Raw genomic sequence first — 26986 nt, forward strand, 5'->3', positions numbered from 1 at the left:
GGACCCCGATATGCTGGGGTGAGGTAGGCCAGAGGGTCATGGGGAGCACCGAAGTGGTGCTCAAGACGACCGAGAGGATCCAGCAGGTTCGGAGCAAGCTTCAGATTGCACAGAGTCGGCAGAAAAGTTATGCTGACAAGCGCCGATCAGACCTGGAGTTCCAGGTCGGGGATATGGTCCTCCTGAAGGTGTCACCATGGAAGGGTGTCATCCAATTCAGGAAACGGGGCAAATTGGGCCCCAGGTACATTGGACCCTTCAGGGTTCTGGCCCGGGTGGGCAAGGTGGCATATAGGCTGGATCTGCCAGTCGAGCTCAGTCAGATCCACAACACCTTCCATGTCTCCCAGCTGCGGAAGTGCCTAGTGGATGATTCAGCGGTGGTGCCGTTAGAGGATATCCAGGTTGACGACAGCCTGAATTACATTGAGCGCCCAGTCGCAATCCTCGACCGGAAGTCGAAGGATCTGAGGAACAAGAGGGTGGAATTAGTGAAGGTGCAATGGCAGCACCGAAAGGGTTCAGAGTGGACTTGGGAGCCGGTGGAAGAAATGATGGAGCATAACCCCGAGCTGTTTCAGGACCGAGCAGCAGACTTCGAGGACGAAGTCTAAAATAAGTGGGGGAGATTTGTAGCACCTGGTTCCTGGTATGTAAATTTATCTAAGTATTTTGCATTTTTAGCCTTGGACTCGGCGAGTTGTAGGCCCGACTCGCCGAGTAGAGCCGGGACATGGAACACGTTTAAGTTGGCGACTCGGCGAGTCCATATTCTGGACTCGGCGAGTCCCTGCTGTCTGGTGAAACCCTAATTGCAAGGGTTTGCACCCTATTTAAACCAACCTTATGCGCCCCAAGCTCGCCCCCATTCACCCTCAGAGCCCCCTATATCGTTCTAACATCGTTCCTTGTGAAATTGAAGTGCTTGGTGTGATTTCCTGGAGACTTTGAGAGAGAAAGGAGAGTAGATCAAGAGGAGAGGAAGGAGGCCAGGCATCTTGGTGTTATTTCAGAGATTTCCTTGAGGTATAACTCAGTTTCCCTCTGTTCTCATGCTTATAGTCCCTTAGAGCTCCATTAAAGTCCTTCTTGAGCCATTTCCAAGCTTGGGTATGAACTAGGGTCTGTGATAAGCTGATTAACCTTTAGATCTAGGCATGATTGAGCTCCAGGAGCTCGGATCCACTGCCTTTATGAAGCCATATTGCATGAAAGCCCTAGATGTACTCTTTTAGTGCATTTTGAGCCCTAAAACCTTCATTGGTGTTTATTTACACGTAAAGTTGGAAACTTTACGTGTTAATCAAGCCCTAGGAACCTAGATCTACGTATGGAATGAGCTGGATCCAAGCAAAATCGAGTATATATTAGTGGTATGTGGCCGACTCGGCGAGTCGTTCATCGGACTCGGCGAGTCGAGTCGCGAGTCCTCGAGTTTTCCCCTTTTCGTGTTGCTGAGTGGAGTCATGAGTCATGGGGGGGTGACTCAGTGAGTCAGAAGCCAGACTCACTCATGGAGGAACTCGGCGAGTCAATGCCCTGACTCGGCGAGCCTCAAGAACAGACTCGGCGAGTTGTTCATACGACTCGACGAGTCTCAGCATAGAATGTTCTTCGGTTGAAGATGAACTCGACGAGTTGTTCATACAACTCGGCGAGTAGGATGAAGGACTAGTGGTCATCGGTTTAGAAGGAAACTCGTCGAGTCAATGCCTAACTCGACGAGTAGAGACGATATTATGGTCAATCAAGTGGATAGGGACTCGGCGAGTTGGCAAGCCAACTCGGCGAGTCGGGTCAACTGGAAGTTGACTTTGATTTTGACTCTTGGTTTAGTTAGGGGTAAATGGTCATTTTACCCTGAGGGCGGTTAGTAGTATTTGACTGAGTGTTTTTGTGGGAATTATAGCCGGAGGATTTCCGGAGCAGCAGCAGCAGAAGTCAGTCAGTTCCCACGCAGATCAGCAGCCACTTTGAGGTGAGTTACCTTCCAGTAGCGGTGGGTCTACAGCCACAATGCCGGCCCACCAGTAGGAGTTGCATGATAGATGATTGTCTTTGTGATATTCATCTAGGGTTGTTACTACCTGTGATATGTTTATGTGCTAAAATGACATGATGCTATGTACTAGTGACTGTAGGGGGAGATAGTCCCCAGATTACCGGCCAATAGGGTCGAAGGGGCGGTCGTGCCCAGCCATGCTAGATAGATTATGTGATAAATGTGTTATGTGGTAGTAGTAAGGGGGTGAAATAGTCCCCGGTACCCGGTCGAGAGGACCGAAGGGGAGACCAGCACCCAGATATGCTAGTCAGTACCCGGTCGAGAGGACCGAAGGGGAGGCCAGCTCCCAGATATGCTAGACAGTACTCGGTCGAGAGGACCGAAGGGGAGACCAGCACCCAGATATGCTAGTCAGAACCCGGTCGAGAGGACCGAAGGGGAGGCCAGCTCCCAGATATGCTAGACAGTATCCGGTCGGGAGGACCGAAGGGGTAGGTCGGGCACCCAGATATGCCGGACAATATATGTATGTTATGTAACTGTATGGTAGGCGGTATGATGGGGGAACTCACTAAGCTTTGTGCTTACAGTTTATAGTTTTGTTTTCAGGTACCTCTTCGTCGAAAGGGAAAGAGCTGGCGCGGTAGTGGCACATCATACACACACATTGATTTCCGCATCATGAGTTATTCTGGGATTTGTACTCTGACATTATTATGTTTTTATAAAATGGTTTCCGGACACGCGACATTTCATGAAATGATATGATCAGTGAATGTTTTATTTCTAATGTTTGCTAAGTATATGTTTCAAAAATGAAATTTTTTTGGCTCGTATTTTGGGATGTTACAAGTACTTTATATCTCACTAAACTCAGGCTACTCTCCGGTAGACCACTCATAAGCTCCTCGCTGCTACCTACTCACTCTCGAAGTATCTCATAGTAGCAGTAACTCCTAGGCTAAGGCATCACAAATCAGGCCCACTCTAGTCCTAACCATGAATACCTAGCCTACTCTAGCATGCATATCATATCACATAATATCTCATAACACATAATGTAAGGGTATTTTGGGAAATCACCGTTCGAGCGCTAGCTGATCGTACACACTGTTCCGTTCTGCTTTTCTCAAAAAAAATTTACTCTTTTAGAAAAATTGTTTCTTTTATGAAAATTTCTCTCTAATCCTCAGTTTGAGTTCAGATACGCCCGGAGGTGCATTCGAATCTCTCAAACCAAGGCTCTGATACCAACTTGTAACAACGTAAAATTTAAAACAATTTTTCGTTTTTCAACATAATAAAAACATATATAATATTCCCAGAATCTCATGATCCAATGTCATCATAATGAAACATATCCCATAATTTCAAAACAAAATCCTCTGCCAGTGTGTACAAATCATGTCGGCGCCTTCCCGCGATCCTCGCTGGTACCTGAAACACATATCACATAACACGGTAAGCATAAATGCTTAGTGAGTTCCCCAATATACCACATACAACACATAAGCCACTCGAGGCTATAACTCGGTATGACCCTCTGGTCAATGTGTCTCAGCGGGACCCTCCAGTCCCATAGCTCGTTGGACCCTCCAGTCCGGTCTAGCTCGTTGGACCCTCCGGTCCGGTCTAAATCGTTGGACCCTCCGTTCCGGTCTATATAACACATAGCATACATATAACACAATGCACATAAACTCAAACAGACACATAACACATAAGACCCTCCGGTCTACACATAGATACCACTCATGGTAATGTATAGTGAGAAGACTCACCTCGGGTAATCTCGGAAAGTCTCGAACTCGAATATCTGCTCTAGCCTCCGCCTAATCACATAAAGTAACTATCTCTAATTAATACGGCTCTCAAAGGCTAGAATAATCCCTCCCTATATTCTCTCAGAAGGGGAAAAGACCATTTTACCCCTCTAATGGTCCAATGCCCAAATGTTGACCAAACCCTAAAAGTCAACCCTAGTCAACGGTCCAACTTTGACCAGACTCGCCGAGTGCACTCGGGTGACTCGACGAGTCCATACGTGTCCTCTGAATCCTCTAAGGCCTCACTCGACTCGTCGAGTCAACCTTTCCCTCACTGGTTACCACTGATCACGAATCGTGGTGCAACACGATCCGACTCGTCGAGTCCGCTCATGGACTCGGTGAGTTTCGTCCATGAGATTACTCAAATGACCTTCTAAGGTCAGATATGCTTCTCTAACCTATAGATCTGACCTTCTAGTGCCCAATAATTACATAAAGGTCCAACCTTTACGCTCATGCAACACTCCTAGGGCTTCTTATGGTGAAATAGATCCTAAAATGGCAACCTAGGTTTAAAACTCCATTGGAAATGCATAAAGCTGGATGCTTGGGACTCTCTGGACCTCTTAAGGTCCATATCTAATGCTTATTCCACAAAGGGACTTCAAATACTCCAAAATCCTTTGAAGACAAGGGTCAAGGAACCCTAGATTCATGAAATCTACACCATACAGAAAGAGAGGGTCGATTTGTTACCTCAAAGTGAAGCTCCTTACTCCAAGATCTCAGAATGACACCCTCCTCCGGTCCTTCTTGCTGGAACCCTTCTTTTTCCTTTGCAAAATCACACCAAAATGCACTCAAAATCTCAAGACTCTCTCACAAGCTCAAGGGGGCGTTTAGGGTTTCTTCTCAGAGAGATGTGGCCGCAAATGAGGCTATAAGTGCCTTTAAATAGGTCCCAAACCCGGGGATCTAGGGTTTCCACTTACAGCGCCTACTCGGCGAGTCTACTCATGGACTCGTCGAGTAGTTCATTAAACTCACGTGGCCACCCCGCTTCTACTCGACGAGTTATGGCGCCAACTCGTCGAGTAGATCAATGATCCTCAAAATAATTAATTCAAAATAACATACCTGAAAATCCGGATGTTACAGTGTTAGCTTAATTAAGTGAATTTTTTTAGTTAGTTTGATAATTTAAGTATCTAGTCTTGCAAAACTAGGAAAACAAAACCTTTTCTTAATTAATTAGTAATTAGTAATAGTAAAATAAAGTAGTTTAAACATCGTTCCTTGAGTTCGACACTCGTTCTTACCATTGTTATACTATTGCACGATTAGGTACACTGCCTAGTGTGTTTAATAGTCTAGTGAAGGAAATAGCTTTCATAAATTAAAACTTGGATAAAAATATAAACACATTAAATACACATCAAACACCCCTTAGAGACCAGCTTCGTGAATGAGGCCTACTAACGGTAAGACTGACCTTTTACTCATACATATATAATATGTTAAACTTTTAAATGTTATATAGTATAAGGTGTATTTTATACTTTTAAAATAGTAAGTGGTTTAAACTATTAATAAATTAGACATTTAATTTGATTAATCTTAAACCATATAATTATGATTTATTAATTATCTCTTTTAATTAAACTCTTAATTAAATCAATAAACCATAAGGGAGCAATTTGAACTTTTTAAATACTTGGGTTTTAGAATTAACATTTTAAAATTATAACTTTTAATAAAAAATTTAAATTCCAAAACTTGAAGGCAAGTTTTGAAACTTTTCAAAACCATATAGATCAAATTACAAATACTTTTAATTAATCAAATAATTAGTGATTATCTAAATTTGACCTAATTCTATTTCAAGGCAAGATAATCCACATCAAATAATACAAATAATTAAAGTTTATCATATAAGGCAATAAATATCTTATTAAATGACAATTATCTTCTATTTGGGTTAGGATAATCATACCAAAACAATAAAAATCAGATTTTATCAATAAAAAACGTTTTTAGTAATTATCCCAAGCCAAAATAGGTCAAAATCCTGAAAAATCTGCCATCTGACCCTCCGACTCGTCGAGCCAACCATGGACTCATCGAGTTGCCAGTGAACTCGGCGAGTTCATATATGGACTCGGCGAGTCCAAGCTTCAGAATGCAGTTTTTCGTGATTTTTAGCTTGAACGATCATGTAAAGCATTAAATACATTAAACAAACAGTTTAGGCTCTGATACCATAGAAGGGTTTTGAGCACTACATCAATCCTATGGTGTACATGCAAACCCTACAGCTTTGGATCTAGTTTGTCGAATGAACATGCAATAATCATCCAAAGCTCATAAACCCTATATCTAGTATACAATAATCAATATTAGCATAATAAAAAGGGTTTAGATCTTACCTTGATTGTTATGTAGCAATAACAACCATAAACCTTCTTGATCTTGACTTCTGAAAGCTTAGTGCCTCAAGTGCTGCACCTCTAATGGAGTCACAAACACCATAAGCGACAAAGATGAACAATAGAGAAAGGAGAGGCACAAAAATTCGTCCAAGGTGTTCCAAGAAGAGTTAGGGACGTTTTTGGAGGCCTAAGGGGTTCCTTTTATAGCTAGGCTTCTAGGGTTTTCAACTTGGAAACCCTAATACAGTTGCTTAGTCCTTAAGCAGCCCAAATGATCTTCCAAAAGCCCTTGGACGATTTCTATATGGACCTTCATATAGAATTCATCCATGCTTCCTTTATGGATCCTAAGCCCAACTTTGTAACTATCACATAATTACAATATCAGTCCCCTTTATTTAATTAATCTCTTTTAGCCACAAAATGATTTCTCTTTTAATATATTAATCACATAATATGTTAATAAATCATAATTAAACCTCTTTCTCCTTAATTCATCCTATCAGTTGCTATGGTGAAGGCAACCCAAAAGGACCATGCTCATAATCGGTTCAAGTACATGCCAAAATAATTATGGGCTTAGACACCTAATCCAAAAGTGACATGTAGGGTGGTGATTATAGTGGATGACAGGTGGCAGTGGCGAGCGGTGGTGATGGGTGGTGAAGACGGGTGATGGTGATAAGTGGTGGTAGTGGTTGGTGGTGAAGGTGGTGATGTTGTATGGTTGCTTTGATGGGTGATGGGTGGGGTGGTGGTGGCGGGTGGTGGTCGGTGGTTGTTGGAGGTCAGTGGTTTTAGTGGGTGGTGGGTGGAGGTGATAGTGGCGGGTGGTGTAGTCGGTGGTGATGAGTGGTGATGGTGGTGGGTGGTGGATGTGGGTAGTTGGTAGTGGAGGCGGATGGTAGAGGTGGGTGGTGGAGATGGGTGGTGGGTGGAGGTGATGGTGGCGGGTGGTGGTGGTCGATGGTGATGAGCGGTGATGGTGGTGGGCGGTGGTGGGTTATGGAGACGGGTGGTGGATGTGGGTGGTGGATGTGGGTGGTGGGTGGCGAGTGATGGTGATGGGTGGTGGTGGCGAGTGATAGTGATGGGTGGTGGGTGGTGGTTGGTGGTAGTAACAGGTAGTGATCATAATGGTGGGTAGTGGGTGGGTGGTAATGATGGGTGGTGGAGGTGGGTGGGTGGTGGTGATGGTGGTGGGTGGTGGTTTTGGTGGGTGGTGGGTGGGGGTGATGGTGGCGGGTGGTGATGGTCGGTGGTGGTGGCGGATGGTGGTGATGAGCGGTGGTGGTCGTTGGTGATGGATGGTGGTTGTGATTGGTGGTAAGTGGTGGTTTTGGTAGGGGTGATGGTGACGGGTGGTGGTGGTCGGTGGTGATGGGTGGTGGTGGGTGGTGGAGGCGGGTGGTGGTTGTATGTAGCATCTGGTTTCTGGTATGTATTTTAAACTAAGTATTTTTGCACTTTTAGCTGGAACTCGGCGAGTTGTAGGCCCGACTCGCCGAGTAGGGACGGGATATCGAGCACGTTTAAGTTGGCGACTCGACGAGTCCATATCATGGACTCGGCGAGTCCGCCAGTCTGGATGAAACCCTAATTTCAAAGGTTTGCACCCTATTTAAACATCGTTTTGTGCCTCATAACGGCCCCCATTGCGTCCAGAACACCCCTCACGAAGCCCTAACCCTTCTTTTAGTAATTTGAGTGCTTTTGGTGCAATTCCTTGAAGTTTTGGAGAAAAGAAGAAGGTAGATCAAGAGGAGAGGAAGAAGATCCAGAATCTTTGTGCCATGTGACAACCGTCAAATTTCGGTCAAGTCAAAGTCAAACAAAGTCAACAAGTCAAACCGGTCAACTCCAATAACCCTTGTATGTTAGGGTTTACGTTTTGTAATCACTATACAATTCGCTATTTTAATAAGAAATCATCATTTGGAAAGTTCATGTGTTTGATTTTCCTTAGCCTTAACAGTGCTAAACAACGAACCAAAGCGATAAAACACTATTGCACAATCATCGGGATTGTGTACGACACTAAAACACGGTTTAACGGGGTTTACGAACCTTGCGTTGTAAAGCCGGACACTCAAATTAATCACAAACGAAACCTCTCTAAATCGTTTTCACTCTATCTCTTTCTATTTGAAATCTCTCCCAAATCTCTCCCAAATCTCTCTCAAAAGTTACTTTAACTTTTTGTAATCATTTGGGTCATATCGACCCTTAACCGGGTCAAAAACCACTTGAAACGGGGTAAAAACGGGTAAAATAACCTTAAGGAACCAAAACCCTCCTATTAGAAGCGAAAACTCTCATGAGAAGCCTCTCAGGACCGAAGCCTCTCAGGACCGAAGCCTCTCATGAGAAGCCTCTCAGGACCGAAGCCTCTCAGGACCGAAGCCTCTCATGAGAAGCCTCTCAGGACCGAAGCCTCTCATTAGAAGCCTCTCAGGACAGAAGCCTCGCATGAGAAGCCTCTCAGACAGCCCATGCGAGAGGTCTCGCAGACGGCCCCTTTTTACCGGTTTTTCGACTACGACTTCGTTTTAACTCCGTTTTTCATTATTTTAACGTGGGATTTTCACCCAAAACTTTATTTTATAAACTAAGGCCCCAAAATATATAAATCTCCAGGGTTTTTATAAAAATATATTAAAAGAATTAGTGGTTGAACTAATTATTGAGGGAATATTTGCTTTTCCTTAATTTATGGCAAAAGCAAACCACCACCACCTCACTCTATGATCAGCCACTCTTTCCCAATACCCCTTGTCTCCTTAGTGGACCTTTACACCCAATCTCCAGCTCTTCCCACGTTCTAAGAGCTAGAGGATTGATCCTCTCTCCTCATTCTCCATAAAGTTCTTTCATTCTACACTTAGCAACCAAAGGACACTCTCCAAAATTCTCTCATCTTTTCTCTCAACTTCAAGAACTTCAAGGCTTTCTTCAGGGATTTCTTTCTTCAATTAGTAAGTATCTTCATCATTCATATAATTATTACACTCCATTCTACTCAAATCATTGATATCTTACACAAATTCCATCTTATTCGGTGTTAGATTCTCGAATCATCAAGACATCTTCTTAGTGTTCTTGGGTTGAATACTTCCTCTCTCTCACTTTCATCTACTGAAACCACATAAGGTGAGTTCATACCCCTACATTTACATGTTTTTCTTAAGTTTTAAGGGGGGAATACAAGTAAAATCATCAAGAACACAATTAAACTTTTTCTATCAGATTACATCAGAAAAGATGAACTTCGATCACGGACTGTTTTGGTCAACTTAAATATTTTAGTTTTCAAAACTGTTCCAGGTGCAAGTAGTTCCAACTCTTAGCTTTAAAATGGCTACTTGCACATCTCCATATGATTTTTCTACAATTTATGGTGATTTTTACAAAACTGTCTGTCATTTCAGAGGCAAACCCGGACCAGTCTGTGATTATGAACATTTTCACCTCTGTTAGAGATCACTAAAAATCATGATAAAATTTACGAACAAACTAGACTCATATTCCAAACTCTCAGAATTTGCGGATTTGGATTTAGAGCTTTGATGATTTTTCTATAAATTTTCTAAGAACAGTAACAGAAACTGTATTCAACGAAAAGTTGCTGTCAATTTCATTTCACCTTGTAACATGTTGAGCAAGGTGTATATCTTTATGTGATTATATGTTATTGCAATATATGACATTTTATCTTAATATTTAGACACACATCAGTTTACAAATGGATTTGGACATATAAAATATAAAGAATAACAAGTGATTATAATCAAAGTACAACCGATACATTCAAACATTTAATAAACTATTTTGAATATAGTTTGCATACATTACTACGTACTACCCTTGGTTGATAAACTATAATAGGTATAGTTTATGATACATTACATAACACATACATTTAAAAAGGGTACATTTATACAAAGGATATTTTCATTAAGCAAGGTACGGCCATACGGTACCAAGTTTTCATAACACGTAATTCCGTTAATGACTTTGTGAGACATTTACTTCAAATTACCATTAAGTCCTGTATTGTAACCAGAGTCTCCTTGAGGGAGAGCGTGATAGTTGTGTATAGATCTATATTGGGTTTGACAAACCCACACCTAAACTGCATGCAACAGTTAGACCGATAGGTCTGGGGTGACAAATGTCATAACATTTCTGACGCCTGAAGAACGTCGTTTTAGGCAACCTTGGTCATAGTATGGTTATAATAAACTCACATAAAGTATTAATAAACATTGGAATTTACGGGAACTTCATTAAAATTTAACGAGTTTATGTCGATTTAAACTTGCATTGTTTTACTATAAATATGACAAATTACTTGTACATTTCGGTCTTTGGGTTTTAAGACTACATTTACACATTAAGAAAAATATTGGATTTTCTAACACAAATACTACTTTTACAAACGAAAGGCTTTTAATAATACCAAACAAAAGCTTATGAACTCACCAACCTTTGTGTTGACACTTTTTCAAACAACTTGTATTCTCAGGAAATCATTAAACAGGTAACCAAGTGCTTTTGAGGATGGGGCGCTAAGGCGTCTACTATTTCATATTTTGTCAACATATTGTAATTGATTCGTAAACATGTAATTCATACAATGATGTCACTTTTTCAATTATATATATGTTGGTTGTGTTTGCTTCAATTACTATTACAATTGTTGTTATGATACTATACATGAAGTCCTCCACCCCCGGACGTTTCCGCCATCCTTGGTTTGGGGGTGTGACATGCCATTTCAGAACTTCTAGATGTATTAGACTCGAAACCCTCCCTGTTCCTTCATTAGTATCTCATTAAGAGCTTAAGATAGTCATTTTAAGGCCTCTTCTAGTCTTGATCTTTGAGTAATGAGCTTATAGTGTTAAGGGACTTCAGATCTAGGCAAGATTGAGCTCTATGAGCTCGGATCTATTGCCTTTATGAGCCTAACTTGTGTATAAGTCCTAGATCTACTCTTCTAGTCCTTGTTAAGCCTCTTATTTCCCCTTTTATGCATGAATACACGTAAAGTTGGAAACTTTACGTGTAAAACCTACCCTAAGAACCCAGATCTATGAATGGTATGCACTGGATTCAAGTAGAATCGAGTATATAGTAATTGCATGTATGCGACTCGGCGATTCGTTCTTCGGACTCGGCGAGTCTAATCGCGAGTCCCCGATTTTCCCCTTTTGAGTTATGCCGAGTGGGATCAGTGAGCTATGGGTGGACTCAGTGAATCAGAAGCCAGACTCAGTAATGGAGGGACTCGGCGAGTCAATGCCCTGACTCGGCGAGTCCAAGGCAATCTTCTTGCCTCAAGAACAAACTCGACGAGTAGTTCATACAACTCGGCGAGTCACAGACCAGAGTGTTCATCGGATGAAGATGAACTCGATACAACTCGGCGAGTTGATGAAGGACCATTGGATATTTGAATAGAAGGAGAACTCGTCGAGTCAATGCCTAACTCGACGAGTAGGGACGGGAGTGAGGACAATCGAATGGATAGGGACTCGACGAGTTGGAGGCCCAACTCGGCGAGTCAGGTCAACTGGAAGTTGACTTTGACTTTGACTTGACTTGATCAGGGGTAAAATGGTCATTTTACCCAAAGAGTAGATATCAGACTCTGATGATGTGTTTTGTGGGATTTATAGCCGGAGGATTTCCGGAGCAGCATCCGCAGATAGAGAGTTCCCGTACAGATCAGCAGCTACTACGAGGTGAGTTACCTTCCAGTAGCGGTGGGTCTACGGCCACAATGTCGGCCCACCAGTAGGGATCGTATGATAGATGTTTGTATTTGTGATATTCATTTATGTTGCTACTACCTGATAGGTGATATGCTAGCGTGATATGATATGTGATAGTGATAGAGTTTGGTTGTTAGGACCGAAGGGTAGGTTAGGCACCCCAGATATGCCTAACAGTATGTTATGATATGTTTAGCTGCTAGCATGATATGTTATATGAGATAGGGTAGTAGGAGGGGGAATAGTCCCCGACATTCGGTTGATAGGGTCGAAGGGTAGGTCGGACACCCCAGATATGTCTGACAATAGATTATGCTATGGTATATGTGATAGTAGTAGTAGGGGTGAAATAGTCCCCGAGGTTCGGTTGTTAGGACCGAAGGGTAGTCAGCACCCCAGAATGGCTCGACATGGGTAGGTCAGCGCCCCAGAATGGCTTGACATGGGTAGGTCGGCACCCCAGAATGGCCGTACGGGTAGGTCGGCACCCCAGAATGGTCGTACCGGGTAGGTCGGGCACCCCAGAAATGCCTGGCAGTATGTATGCTATATGATTGTATGGTATGTGGACAATGGGGGAACTCACTAAGCTTCGTGCTTACAGTTTACAGTTTTGTTTCAGGTACCTCTTCAGCGAAGGGGAGGGAGCTGGTGCGGTAGCGGCACATCATACACACACACATTGGTTTTCCGTACTATGAGATGTTCTGGGATTGTACTCTGACATTATTATTATTACTTTTATGATTTGGTTTCAGACATGAGATATATTTTTATGAAATGATATGATCGGATGATGTTTTACTACAAATGTTTCGCAAACCACTTATTTTAAATGAAATTTTTGGGCGTAAAAGTTGGGTCGTTACAAGTTGGTATCAGAGCCCTGGTTTGAGGGATTCGGACACACCTTCGGGGGTGTCTGGACTCAAATCGAGGGATTAAAAGATTTTTATAAAGAAATGATTTTCTAAAGGCTAAGTAAAGGAGTTTTGAGAAAGAACAAGGTGTGTGATGTGCGCGACCGGCCGAGCTCAAGTAAGTTTTCCCCAGAGTACCCATACAAGTTCATGTTATGATTTACCAGTTTCAGTAGAACTGCATGCTAGAATAGGACTAAGGATCTAGGAATGATGCCTTATGTGCCTGCTTTATGTGCTTCAGCTTTATGAGAATTGCATGCTAGTATTGAGTAGACAGCAGTAGGATAGCCTGTTTAGGTTATGCCTGATAGTATGAGCTTAGCATTGTAAGCTAGTACAGTTTCTTGTTATGGAATAGATTTGCTTGAGTAGTTTCCTTTGTCTGAATGCTGCTTGCTTTGTGCTTTTAGGAGTTCTAGCTGTTTTTCACTAACTAGTGAACGAATATGTTAAGTTACATATTGCAAGGACTAAATAATTCCAGAAGGTTGGGTCTAGCCCTATTTCGCAGCTCTTGTTTGAGTCCAACCGTTGTAGGGTAGGATCTCTCATTCGAAGAATTATCTATTCTGAGTAATATGTAATAGTATTCGCGAGCTAGTTAGGGGAAGAAAGCAGGGACTTCTTATGCAGCTGATGACGGAGAGTGGGTTGGTGGTTACCTAGGGCAAGCCTAGGATGAGAGTAGCATGAGATCAGTAGTAGTAGTAGAAGGGACTTGGTGGAGTCAAGGCAGTTCTTGAGGAAAGTACGGATAGATGTGGAAGGTAGTATGGGCCCGTACTACTGGAAGCAGAGGATCCGTACTTGAATTGAGGAAGGCTGAGGCGAGACCAGGAACCTTGCAGTAGATGTGATCCCTCTAAGATGTATCAGTACCACTGACAGTTGTCGTTATGTATTGCAGAATGGTGGTACTACGTTCGAGGCCAGCAGTTGGCAGTTCGGGAGAGGGATCGGGTTCGGGTTCAGGTTCCGAACCAGTGGATGAGAGGCTACGCGAGTTCATCGCGTCAGAGATCACCAGAGGCATCCTTGAGTCGACCCCCATCATTTTTGGGTCGATCAAGGAAGGGATAGTCGAGCTGATGGAGGACCGCCTCAGGGCGTTCAGGAGTGATATGGCATCTGGCCAGTCAGGATCTCGCACACTGTCCTTTAAGGATTTCAGGAGCAGTGGTGCGACGGATTTCCATGGGGCGAAGGACCCCATTGTGGCCAGACGATGGATTGCAGACATTGAGTCTGCACAGCTGACCAGCTTCTGCCCCGAGGGGTCGAAGGTGAGATATGCAGCAGGATGTTTGAGAGACAGAGCTAGAGATTGGTGGGAGTCTGTTAGTGACTCATTGGGAGCCTCGGCTGTTGAGGCTATGACATGGCCGGACTTTGTGACCCGGTTCAGAGCAGAGTTTGCGCCAGCTGTAGAGCTTCAACAGCTGGCCAGGGAGTTTTTGGATATGAGGCAGACGACGGAGACTGTGGCGGAGATCACCGCCAAGTTCCAGGAGAGGGCGTTACTGGTGCCCCAGTATGCAGGTGATGAGGATATGAGGAGGACCCGCTACCATGACATGTTGCGAGCCGACATTCGGGAGCATGTCAGTTTTTCAGCTTGCCCTACCCTGGATTGTATGATTGCCAGGGCAAGGGAGAGGGAGATAGATCTGGAGCACATCCGGAAGAGGAAGACAGAGGAGGGACAGACGATAGGGGCTTCGGGGAAGAAGCCCAAGGGATCAGATGGTAGGCCGAAAGGCCAGTCAGGGCCGGGCCGCTGCAGGAAATGCGGCAGGCCACATGAGGGGGCATGTAGATTGGGGTCGTCGGGCTGCTATAAGTGCGGCAAGACGGGGCACTTCAGCAGGGATTGTACCGCCCCTGCACCTGTTATTCAAACGTCTGAGTTGCAGTGTTTCCACTGCAACCAGAGGGGCCACAAGAAGGCCAACTGCCCCCAGTTGACAGCAGCAGCAGCGCCAGTGAAGGCGCCAGCTCCAGCGACCATGCGGATTACAGATGGCCGGAAGGGCAAGGCAGAGGCTCCGGTGGTGAGGAGTCAGGCATTTCAGCTGACTACCGAGGAGGCACGCGCCGCACCCGATGTGGTGACGGGTATGATTCTTTCCCTCTGATTTATTTATATGATGTTTATGATATTGATATGTGCTCTGTTTAGGATCGTTCCATGTGAACGGTATCCCAGTTCAGGTATTGTTTGATTCGGGTGCTACCCGATTGTTTATTTCCCTTGCGCTTAGCAAGAAGTTTTCTGAGTCTGCGGGCATGTTGGATTGCCCTCTAGAGGTCGAGATTGCGGACGACCGGTCAGTGCGAGCATCTGAGGTCTTCCGAGATTGTGTGCTGAGATTATTTGAGGAGCGCTACCTGGTGGATCTGGTTCCCATACCTTTACGGGGGAATAAGGTGATTATCGGTATGGATTGGCTAAGCCCCAACGGGGCGGTGATAGATTGCGTACAGCAGCTAGTGCGAGTCAGGACCCCAGGTGGGGGAGAGTTAGTGATTCAGGGCGATAGGCCACAGCGAGGACCAGCTTTGTGTTCAGCAGCGAGAGCTAGGCGTTACCTTCAGCAGGGTTGCGCAGGTTATGTCGCGTATGTTATGGATACCCGGGATGCGGGTAGGGCGACGATGGGCGATGTGCCCGTAGTACGAGAGTTCGCGGATGTATTCCCCGAGGAGTTGCCAGGGATACCTCCGGAGCGATAGGTAGAGTTCAGGATCGACCTAGTTCTTGGTGCGGCTACGATAGCCAAAGCACCATATCGGTTGGCTCCTCCCGAGATACAGGAGTTATCTACGCAGCTGTTGGAGCTGCTAGACAAGGGATTTATCAGGCCGAGTAGTTCGCCTTGGAGAGCCCCGATTCTGTTTGTGAAGAAGAAGGACGGGTCGCATCGTATATGTATAGACTATAGGGAGCTGAATAAGGTAACGGTGAAGAACCGTTACCCACTCCCGAGGATTGACGACCTCTTTGACCAGCTACAGGGAGCATCTTGGTTATCCAAGATTGATTTGCGTTCAGGGTATCATCAGATGAGGGTCAGAGAGGAGGATGTGCAGAAGACGGCATTTCGGACGCGTTATGGCCACTATGAGTTCGTGGTGATGCCTTTCGGGCTCACCAATGCTCCTGCCGCGTTCATGGACCTCATGAACCGCATGTGTAGACCGATGTTAGACTGGTCTGTGATAGTGTTTATTGATTATATATTGGTTTACTCCAAGACGCAGGAGGAGCACGAGGAGCACCTGAGAGAGGTCTTGGAGACCTTGAGGAGGGAGAACTTGTATGCCAAGTTCTCCAAGTGTGAGTTCTGGTTGCGCGAGGTGTAGTTCCTTGGGCATCTCGTCAACCACCACGAGATTTCAGTGGACCAGGCCAAGGTGGAGGCCGTGATGAGATGGCAGGTTCCGAAGTCTCCATCTGAGATTCGGAGTTTCCTGGGATTAGCTGGCTACTATCGGAGACATAGCCTTACCCCTGACCAGGCTAACGAGGAAGGTCGTGGTCTTTCGTTGGGGGCCTGAGCAGCAGGCAGCGTTTGAGACTTTGAGACAGAGATTGTGCGAAGCGCCAATCTTAGCCCTGCCAGAGGGCGTAGAGGATTTTGGGGTATACTGTGACGCGTCCATTTCAGGTTTGGGCGCAGTATTGATGCAGAGAGGGCACGTCATCGCCTACACGTCGAGGCAGCTGAAGCCTCACGAGGCGAACTGCCCGACGCATGATTTGGAGTTGGGGGCTGTTGTGTTCGCCCTCAAGATTTGGCGTCATTACCTCTATGGGGTTCGTTGTACGATTTACACGGACCACAAGAGCTTGAGGTACCTCATGGATCAGCCGAATCTGAACATGAGGCAGCGTCGGTGGTTGGACGTGGTAAAGGATTACGACTGCGAGATCCTTTACCATCCGGGGAAGGCCAACGTGGTGGCCGATGCGCTTAGCCACAAGGCGGCGCCGATCAGAGGTATCTGCATGCGGATGACAGCTGTGACTCCGCTTTTGGAGCGGATTCGGGAGGCCCAGCAGGAGGCCATGAAGGAGGAACATCGGAAGAGTGAGCGTATAGTGGGTCAGGTTTCCTCCTTCGACTATGACAGCAGGGGATTATTGACATTACACCGCAGGGTGTGGGTTCCATACCTCGGAGGCGTGCGCCAGGTTCTGATGGAGGAGGCGCACAAATCCCGATTCTCCATTCATCCCGGGGCGACGAAGATGTATAGGGATCTTCGTCTGGACTATTGGTGGCCCTGCATGAAGCGGGATGTGGCATGGTATGTGGAGCGGTGCTTGACCTGCAGGAAGGTTAAGGCCGAGCATCAGAGACCACACGGCAAGATGCAGCCGTTGGATATTCCGCTGTGGCAATGGGAAGATATTACGATGGATTTCATCACCAAGCTTCCCAGGACCGCGCGGGGAGTGGATTCCATATGGGTCATTGTGGATCGATTGACCAAGAGCGCCCACTTTATCCCGATTCAGGAGAGTATCTCGGCCGAGAAATTGGCCGATATTTATATCAGGGAGGTGGTGGCTCGGCACGGAGTGCCAGTATTGGTGATTTCCGACAGGGATGTGCGGTTCACTTCCAGGTTCTGGAAGAAGTTTCATGACGAGCTGGGTACTCGTCTGCATTTTAGCACCGCCTTTCGCCTGCAGACGGATGGTCAGAGCGAGCGGACCATCCAGACGCTAGAGGATATGTTGCGGGCATGTGTTTTAGACTTTGGAGGTAGTTGGGATACCTACCTTCCATTGGCGGAGTTCTCGTATAACAATAGTTATCATGCGAGCATTGACCGTCCTCCCTTCGAGATGTTATACGGGAGGAAGTGCAGGACCCCGATATGTTGGGGTGAGGTTGGCCAGAGAGTCATGGGGAGCACCGAGGTGGTTCTCAAGACGACAGAGAAGATTCAGCAGGTCCGGAGCAGGCTTCAGACTACTCAGAGTCAACAGAAAAGTTATGCCGACAAGCGTCGATCAGACCTGGAGTTCCAGGTCGGGGAAATGGTGCTCCTGAAAGTGTCGCCTTGGAAAGGTGTCATTCGATTCAGGAAGCGGGGCAAGTTGGGCCCAAGATACATTGGACCGTTCAGGGTTGTCGCCCGGGTGGGCAAGGTGGCATACAGGCTGGATCTGCCAGCCGAACTCAGTCAGATCCACAACACTTTCCACGTCTCCCAGTTGCGGAAGTGCCTGGTAGACGACTCAGCAGTGGTACCCTTGGAGGACATTCAGGTCGATGACAGCCTGAATTACATAGAGCGGCCTGTAGCGATCCTCGACCAGAAGTCGAAGGATTTGAGGAGCAAGAGGTTAGAGCTAGTAAAGGTGCAATGGCAGCATCGGAAGGGTTCGGAGTGGACTTGGGAACCGGTAGAAGAGATGAGAGAGCACTATCCTGAGCATTTCCAGGAACGAGCGGCAGACTTCGAGGACGAAGTCTAAGATAAGTGGGGGAGATTTGTAGCATCTGGTTTCTGGTATGTATTTTAAACTAAGTATTTTTTCACTTTTAGCTGGAACTCAGCGAGTTGTAGGCCCGACTCGCCGAGTAGGGACGGGATATCGAGCACGTTTAAGTTGCCGACTCGACGAGTCCATATCCTGGACTCGGCGAGTCCGCCAGTCTGGATGAAACCCTAATTTCAAAGGTTTGCACCCTATTTAAACATCGTTTTGTGCCTCATAACGGCCCCCATTGCGTCCAGAACACCCCTCACGAAGCCCTAACCCTTCTTTTAGTAATTTGAGTGCTTTTGGTGCAATTCCTTGAAGTTTTGGAGAAAAGAAGAAGGTAGATCAAGAGGAGAGGAAGAAGATCCAGAATCTTTGTGCCATTTCAGAACTTCTAGAGGTATTAGACTCGAAACCCTCTCTGTTCCTTCATTAGTATCTCATTAAGAGCTTAAGATAGTCATTTTAAGGCCTCTTCTAGTCTTGATCTATGAGTAATGAGCTTATAGTGTTAAGGGACTTCAGATCTAGGCATGATTGAGCTCTAGGAGCTCGGATCTATTGCCTTTATAAGCCTAACTTGTGTATAAGTCCTAGATCTACTCTTCTAGTCCTTGTTAAGCCTCTTATTTCCCTTTTTATGCATGAATACACGTAAAGTTGGAAACTTTACGTGTAAAACCTACCCTAAGAACCCAGATCTATGAATGGTATGCACTGGATTCAAGCAGAATCGAGTATATAGTAATTGCATGTATGCGACTCGGCGACTCTAATCGCGAGTCCCCGATTTTCCCCTTTTGAGTTATGCCGAGTGGGATCAGTGAGCTATGGGTGGACTCAGTGAATCAGAAGCCAGACTCAGTAATGGAGGGACTCGACGAGTCAATGCCCTGACTCGGCGAGTCCAAGGCAATCTTCTTGCCTCAAGAACAGACTCGACGAGTTGTTCATACAACTCGGCGAGTCACAGACCAGAGTGTTCATCGGATGAAGATGAACTCGACGAGTTGTTCATACAACTCGGCAAGTCGATGATGGACCATTAGATATTTGAATAGAAGGAGAACTCGTCGAGTCAATGCCTAACTCAACGAGTAGGGACGGGAGTGAGGACAATCGAATGGATAGGGACTCGACGAGTTGGAGGCCCAACTCGGCGAATCAGGTCAACTGGAAGTTGACTTTGACTTTGACTTGACTTGATCAGGGGTAAAATGGTTATTTTACCCAAAGAGTAGATATCAGACTCTGATGATGTGTTTTGTGGGATTTATAGTCATAGGATTTCCGGAGCAGCAACCGCAGATAGAGAGTTCCCGCACAGATCAGCAGCTACTACGAGGTGAGTTACCTTCCAGTAGCGGTGGGTCTACGGCCACAATGTCGGCCCACCAATAGGGATCGTATGATAGATGTTTGTCTTTATGATATTCATTTGTGTTGCTACTACCTGATAGGTGATATGCTAGCGTGATATGATATGTGATAGTGATAGAGTTCGGTTGTTAGGACCGAAGGGTAGGTTAGGCACCCCAGATATGCCTAACAGTATGTTATGATATGTTTAGCTGCTAGCATGATATGTTATATGAGATAGGGGTAGTAGGAGGGGGAATAGTCCCCGAGATTCGGTTGATAGGGCCGAAGGGTAGGTCGGACACCCCAGATATGTCTGACAATAGATTATGCTATGGTATATGTGATAGTAGTAGTAGGGGTGAAATAGTCCCCGAGGTTCGGTTGTTAGGACCGAAGGGTAGCCAGCACCCCAAAATGGCTCGACATGGGTAGGTCAGCGCCCCAGAATGGCTTGACACGGGTAGGACGGCACCCCAGAATGGCCGTACGGGTAGGTCGGCACCCTAGAATGGCCGTACCGGGTAGGTCGGGCACCCCAGAAATACCTGGCAGTATGTATGTTATATGATTGTATGGTATGTGGACGATGGGGGAACTCACTAAGCTTCGTGCTTACAGTTTACAGTTTTGTTTCAGGTACCTCTTTAGCGAAGGGGAAGGAGCTGGCGCGGTAGCGGCACATCATACACACACACATTGGTTTTCCACACTATGAGATGTTCTGGGATTGTACTCTGACATTATTATTATTACTTTTATGATTTGGTTTCAGACATGAGATATATTTTTATGAAATGATATGATCGGATGATGTTTTACTACAAATGTTTCGCAAACCACTTATTTTAAATGAAATTTTTGGGCGTAAAAATTGGGTCGTTACATTGTAGGTGGTGGGTGGTGGTTGGTAGTAGTGGCGCGTGGTGGTTATAATGGTGGGTGGTAGTGATGGGTGGTGGATGTGGGTGGTGGTGGGTGTGGTGATGGTGGTGGGTGGTGGGTAGGTGTGATGGTGGCGAGTGGTGGTGATGGGTAGTGGTGGTTGGCGGTGATGGATGCTGGTGGTGGGTGGTGAGGGTGATGGGTGGTGTGTGGTGGAGGCGTGTGGTTATGTTGGATGGTGGTGGTGGGTGGGTGGTTGTTTTGGTGGGTGGTGGTGGCGGGTGGTGGTGATGGTGGTGGGTGGGGTTGGTGGTGGCGGGTGGTGGTGATGGGTGGTAGTGGTGGTGGTGGATGGTGGTCATGGTTGGCGTTGGCGAGTGGTGGTTTTCGTGGGTGGTGGGTGGGGGTGGTGGTGATGGGTGGCGGTGACGGGTGGTGGTGGTGGATGGTATTGTTTGGGTGGTGAGTGGTGTTGGTTGGTGGGTTTTTTAATTTTTTTACTTATTTTTTGATTTATATTAATATTATTTGATGATTTTAATTTAAAAAATTGTGTTGTCAAAGTTTGTTTTCAAATGTTCTCGCGATAAGAAATGTTCTCGATTGAACTCTCCCCTATATATATATATATATATATATATATATATATATATATATATGGGAAAAGTGAATATACCCTTAAGGGAATATAAGCTTACGTACCCAAACTCAATATACTACATCGTTTTGTATCATATAATACATTCTAATTGTCAAATGTTTTTATAATTTAACTTCTAACTTAATTTACTTCCATGATTTTTATAAATTAAACATTTATCTTCCTCTTACATAATTTTCATTTTCAACTACAATATATATAGCCTAGTAGGTGTTTGGCAAAAAGATGTAATGTAAAAGAAAGATAATAGTGAAATTTCGAAAATCTTGAAAATAAATCAAGTTAATGGTTGTAGTTTAAGCACATTATAATGAATATATCAAATAAAATGATGTATTATGGTGTGTTTGAGTATGTAAGCTTATATACCTTTAAGGGTATATTCATTTCTCTCTCTCTCTAACTCTCTCTCTCTCTCTGTATATATATATATATATATATATATATATATATATATATATATATATATATATATACCGATGTAAGTTCAATTGAGAAAATAAAAAATATTGAGAATGGGGGAATCATTCTCAACCAATCATTTATTTTTGTCGCAAAAGCCTCCAACGTACCGGCGGAAATGGGAAAGGAATACACATGTGTTTTCCAACAAAACATGTTTCTTTAAACTATGCTAATCATTATCTTAATATATACAAAAACATAGTTTTTTTTTGTTTTTTTAATTTGTAAGGAGTTATGTTTATCGAAAAATAATTTTAAATATATCAAAATTCATAAATTTTTATTCTCTATAAATAGACATTAATATTGATATAGTTTTAAGATAAAATAAAATTTTTATTTTTTTATAGTTTCAGCTCTCGTTATTCATAAGTGAATAAAAATGTATCAGATTTTTACTACAGTACATTCGTTATTCATTTATGAATAAAAATATGATTATTTTTTTTATAGTTTAAACAGCATTCATATATTAATATAACATATAATAAACATTTACAACATTCATATATGAATAAAATGTGTATTAGTCTTCCTCACAAGTTATATTCATATATGAATAAGTAGCTCAAATTTTCAAAACACTTCGTCTTTTATTAACATACTACTTATTCATATTCGAATAACAAATTAATTGAATAAAAATTTGATAAATGTTTTATTCATATATGAATATAACATATGACGACAACTAATACAAATTTTATTCATATATAAATATAACATGTTACGAAAGATGATGTAAAAAAATATATTTTAGGTAAGAAACTTATTACGTGTTATATTTATATATGAATGATACTTAAACTGTAAAAATGTTAAGCATATGTTTTATTCATAAATGAATAACGAATGTACTGTAATAAAAATATGATCCGATTTTATTCACTTATGAATAACGAGCTGAAACTCTAAAAAATATAATTTTTTTATTTTATCTTAAAACTATATTAATATGGATGTCTATTTATAGAGAATAAAAAAGTATGAATTTTGATATATTTAAAATAATTTTTTGATAAAAATAGGTTTCTAAAAATAAAAAAAAATCAAAAAAAAATATATTTTTGTGTATATTAAGGTAATGATTAGTATAGTTTACGGAAACATATTTTGTTGGAAAAAACATATGTATCCGTTATCTATTTCTACGGATACGTTTAAGTGTTTTGCGACAAAACAAATATGCAGCTAAATATTTTTTCTCAATTAAACTCTCCTTTGTGTATACCTATCTGTACACGATTACGCTATCTACGTCGACAAATAACTTTTCCACCGACCACTCCTACGCCTCCGTCATCTGGAAGGTAAGCGCTGCTTAAACTCCCTTATCCCCTGATTAGGCTAACTTGACACGGGGATTCTAGAAACGACGTCGTTTAACGCCGACGATAGCTTCTTACCTGCTTGTTTACGGTCAGCCTGGCCTCACGATGAGGCATAAGACTTGGTGGTGGGTTTTCCTGATTATCGGCGGCGTTTCCCACAAAATTGCTTGCCACGCTTTCATCCCCTTTTACCGCCAGCGCTCCTTCATTGTGCCTGAGTCACCCGGTCGTACTTCCTCTTGAAGGCACGCGTCTTACACCTGGGTGAGACAAGAGACTAACTGCCTGCCTTCACGTTTATATACTCCTAAGGTATTGTTGTTTTTGGGTCGTTTACCAGTGCTTCTCTGTCGCCTCTCCCGTCTCTTCCGTCTTTTGAAATTATAACTATTTTGGAAATCAATTAATGTTTTTTAGGTCTTCAATTTTGATTCTTTTGGATTTACAAATTTTTGCATTGAATTTATTGACTATTATTAGATGATTTCTTGATTGAATTTTCAATTTTCAGATGGTAACTTAACAAAAACCGTTCTGTCACCATCTCTATCTCCATTGCCTCCTTCCAATCAACACTTCGTTGCCTCAGACTGACATCAAATTAAGGTTCTCATAAACGACATCGTTTCCCGGCGTAGAGCTGCTTGCTTGCTTTTGATCATCATTACGTCAAGCTAACGCTGAGGACTTCAAGACTGGTTTTCCTTGCATTGCCCCTCCCCTTTTACCGCCAGTTTTGGTTAATTTTGGCCGAGTAATCCTTTTCAACGTTCTCTTGATGGCACATGTCTTACATGAGACGTCAGATTTCTCGACTGCCTTCACACTTATACAGTTCTACTTTCCAAGGTTCGTTTCTTCTTGTGTGGATGCTTTATTTCTTCTCTTGTGTTTTCTTCCTTTCTTTTCTTGACGCCGACTCCATCTTTTTTCTATATTTATGGTCTGTACAATTTCATTTGTTTAATTTATATTTCTGGTGTGTATAATCAAGGGTTTGTATTGTTTATTTTTTATTTCAAATTTTTAATATACGGTTTGTGGGTTTTGTAATTTTGTATTTGGTCTCATTTCGTTAAATTTGGTTTTTATTTTTGTATATTGTAATTTAGATTTTGTAATTTGTAATTTTTGGTAATTTTTACATTTTTACATTTAGGTTTTGTATTCTTTACATTTTCACATTGTAATTTAGATTTTGTAATTTATAATTCGATCATTTGGAAGAACCTGTTTGAATGAATTGTGGAGGATATGACTTCAGTGACCCAAAAGTGAGAAGATACAAAATGTATTTCAAGGAAAGATCCTCATGTTCTGCATTTGTACAGGTACTCTCTCTCTCTCTCTCTCTCTCTCTCTCTCTCTCTCTCTCTCAACGTATTTAACTATGCATATGCTAACAGAAGGCAATTGATTTGATTTTTTTTGGTCCTTCTCCTCTTTCTCTTTTTCCATTGAAGTAATTTGAAGATTTGATTTCCGAAATCTATAGTTTTATTCATTCTTATTTCATTTTTGAACATTTATTTAGCATCAGGAAAGGTGTATGACTAGTGATCAAGAAACAATGTTCTTGAATCAGCTAAACCTTTCAAATCAGACAACCCTTTTTGCTTTTCCACAAGAATACCTTCAGAGTTAATATGGGGTTGGCTATTATTTTACTTGATTGATCTTGATTTGTGTTTATTTTCTACTATCCCATTCTTTCTTGTAATATAGGTAATTTTGTTTACAATATGTACTTGGAATCATGAGAAGCTATTTGTTGAATTGTGTTGGTTAATTGATAGTTTCACTTCACTTTTAAAATTAAGGTACTTTTAAATGGACTCTGAGATGTTGACTAGAATTGGTGGCTTTTAGACTGTCACCTCTGCCAAGGGTTGTATCAATTTTCCTATGATTTTGCTATTTAGGGTTTTAAATTTGATGTTTATTCAATAAAACCCCCATCTTATTTCATTATCTAAATTATTATTACTATTTTTTGTGTTTGAATAGCATGATTGGAATTTTTTGAAAAAGGGGCACATGTATAAGGAGAGGTAATATCTTACAAGTTTGATAAATTGCTTGATGAGACCGACAACCAGACTTATAATGGCGAATCTCTAAAACTGAAAGTCTCGTGGATGAAAGGGTTTTTAGAGACAGGTGCATGGGTTTTGATCCATTTATTTAACTCTAATGCAACTAACCTATGAGGAACCAAGGACAATAATTTTTTATCCATTCATCCAGTTTCAGGTATTAACTTATGATTTCATTAATTGGAAGTTAGGTCTATAATCAACTTATCGGGGTTTCAAATTTTATATACTGATGTTTATTACTGTTTTTGATTTGATTACTTATGTAGCTCACATCAATAACCAGGAAAGAATTTTGCTAATGTTGAATGTATTAGTAAGAGTTTTCATGCTCTTTGTTCTCTTACTACCTTAATATTTGAATTAAAGGTACATGGAGATTCACTTTGTTCTTTTGTATAAGCCATATTTGACACACATAGACAGGGGAGGGGTAGTTAGGAAGAAGGAGAAATTACAAGGGCTGGAGGGATCACTTGGTCATCTGTCTTATTAGTCCGAGTCCAATATATTGGCAAGCACAATACGCCTACCTTTTTTAGTTTGCTAATCTATTTTTCAAACCCACCTTGCAGTGTTATCTGTTGATACAACAATTGGAGTAGTTACATCTGGGAATGATGTTGTCGTTAAGCCTTCAGAAAATTGCTCCACTCATGTTTTCACTGCTACAAATTGTTTTTTGGAAGAATTTCTAGATAATTTGGTTGTAAAAGCTGTTGAAGGTGGTGTTCCTGGAACATCTGCGGTCCTGTTGATACAGTAATTCCCTGTTTCTTACCTTTTAACCATCTGTTACTAGGCTATTGTAACATGTGGCTGGTTTGGGGCTACAAGAGTTGTACATGTTACACATTTACCAAATAGTCTATGTTAGTCATGACTCATGAGCATAGGCAATTGACTTAAAGTGATGCAAAAATAAGTCCATTTAGTTACTTATCTCAAATGCAACCTCATTTTTTTTTCCAACCATATGCAAGCAAACATGTTCAACATCTACTGTAATTCAGCTTTGTTTCCAGTTGGTTGGTGCATGTAATGACCATAAACTCCCCAAAAAACTTCAAACTCAAAAAGATCCGCAGGAACTGAATAGAATACAGGGGGCTAGAGGGGAAGGTTAAGGGGCTCAATTCAGCTTTACAAAGTCGAGGAAATCATCTCAAAAACATCAAGAATAAGGTAAGTATTCATATTTCCTAGAATAATCTTTTTTTTTTTGCTACTTTTGGTTGATTACAGTTATGTTTTTTTCTGTAGCTTTGTGTTGCTTTTATCCAAGGAGAAGTTATAGAAAGAAACATCACTGAAAAATGAAGTTTTGGAACAAACACACCCAATTAACTGCTTAACTTGATTAAAGGTAAATTTGTCTTAACTGTGGGTTGATTTCCTATAACATGTTTGCTTTCTGTCAAAAATGCCTCATAATTTATCACCATTTAAATTTGTTTTACTAATTTTGCCCTTACATTTTTCAAATTTGTTGTGTAGGCTACTATAGAGCACGCTTCAAAACAGGGGATCGTACACATTGAAGGCTCTGGACCTTCCATACACACCACTTCCATAGTAACAACTTTATAAAACGGTACTTAAGTTGTTGGGCATGTCCATAGAGATGACATTATTTTATTCATTTATCCCTTCAAAAATATCTAAATGGATTTAATACTTTCTTCTTTTATTTATGTACATCGTATCAGTTATATGAAATGTTGTCAAATAAGAAATGGATTTAATACTTTCTTCTTTTATTTATATAACTTTCTTCTTTTATTTA

The 26986-nt window shown here is 42.5% G+C and overlaps 1 long non-coding RNA gene across 6 annotated transcripts; it reads left to right on the plus strand.

Annotated features, from left to right (window-relative positions):
• Nucleotides 1-23028: 23028 nt before the first annotated feature.
• Nucleotides 23029-26969, plus strand: LOC145167898 (uncharacterized). Of its 6 annotated transcripts, none has more exons than XR_013741508.1 (6): nucleotides 23030-23416; nucleotides 23616-24435; nucleotides 25112-25962; nucleotides 26214-26385; nucleotides 26464-26566; nucleotides 26698-26969. It is a non-coding gene; the product is annotated as an uncharacterized LOC145167898 (long non-coding RNA). The 6 variants fall into 6 exon arrangements; XR_013741504.1 differs by having other exon boundaries at nucleotides 25112-25357; nucleotides 25470-26385; XR_013741506.1 differs by having other exon boundaries at nucleotides 25112-25357; nucleotides 25776-26385.
• Nucleotides 26970-26986: the final 17 nt, after the last annotated feature.

Source organism: Lactuca virosa, chromosome 3, assembly GCF_052849685.1.
Source record: "Lactuca virosa cultivar CGN04683 chromosome 3, Lactuca_virosa_CGN04683_v6, whole genome shotgun sequence".
NCBI lineage: Eukaryota > Viridiplantae > Streptophyta > Magnoliopsida > Asterales > Asteraceae > Lactuca > Lactuca virosa.